Genomic DNA, 959 nt, shown 5'->3' with positions numbered 1-959 from the left:
TGGAGAAAGATGAGACACTTATTCGTGTCTATTTTCTCGTCCCATTTGGGTAATAATAAACAATTAAAGAACATTCAAAGAATTTTGAAACCATATCCTAAGGACTTCCATAGACCGTTGTTAATTGTTTAAAACACGATCAGGATATTGGGATATCATGTGCTATAAAGGTATCCCATTTTCCCCACAATATTCTATGCATATTTAAAACATTTTACTTACCAAAACTACAGAGCATATAGTCACATTTAAAATGTCTTCCTTTACTTTGGTGCTGAGGCCCATTTTGTATCAAAACTTAGTTTCGAAAACTATGTTCGATCTACATTCTACATTTCGCAACTGGCACACTGGAGATAAAATATCGTATTTCAAACAGTGGGCAAAACAAAACACGTACAATAACCCAACCAAAGGCGCTTTTGTACAAGACCCATTCGGTTTACCAGTATTCACTTACACGTATTGCTTTTATAAGCTCGCCAAGCAACCTATGTCTCGCCATGTTCGATCTGAACTGCCGAAGTATGTTCTATATTCACTTGCCTAAAATGAATTATTCAATAGCGTCAACGGCACGAACTATGCGAGCTATTAGATTTGCCGTCATGCTGTAGGACTACGGGAAAAGCTTAATTAAAATTTCACAAGGCGAGAAAAAGTTAAATGAAAATTACTCAAAACGCGAACGCCCGATAAGGGACTTGAACCCTTGACCGTTGGATTAAAAGTCCAACGCTCTACCGGCTGAGCTAACCGGGCTCGACGATGCCGACTGCGCTATAAACGATTGCATTCCTCTCTAGTTACTAAATTTGACTGAAAGCGTACTGTGTCTGCCGGCAAATCAGAACTAAATTTTATTCCTGCCTAGGCCACTCTTTTTATACATAATCAACTTCTTTTTATCAGTGTTGCTATTAATTCTTTGACTGGTTTAGGAAACAAAACAATGTTAC

The 959-nt window shown here is 37.9% G+C and overlaps 1 protein-coding gene and 1 non-coding gene across 2 annotated transcripts in view; both read right to left on the bottom strand.

Moving 5' to 3' along the window:
* Positions 1-959, bottom strand: part of LOC100178716 — a 6,131-nt gene that overhangs the window by 1,793 nt on the left and 3,379 nt on the right. The gene's annotated exons all lie outside the window — the stretch shown is intronic.
* trnak-uuu lies at positions 690-762 on the bottom strand. The gene has a single exon. It is a non-coding gene; the product is annotated as a tRNA-Lys (tRNA).

This window comes from Ciona intestinalis, chromosome 12 (genome assembly GCF_000224145.3).
Source record: "Ciona intestinalis chromosome 12, KH, whole genome shotgun sequence".
Classification (NCBI taxonomy): Eukaryota; Metazoa; Chordata; class Ascidiacea; order Phlebobranchia; family Cionidae; genus Ciona; species Ciona intestinalis.
The sequence above is the reverse complement of the archived record's forward strand: the minus strand, read 5'-3'. Positions and strand labels throughout refer to the sequence as shown.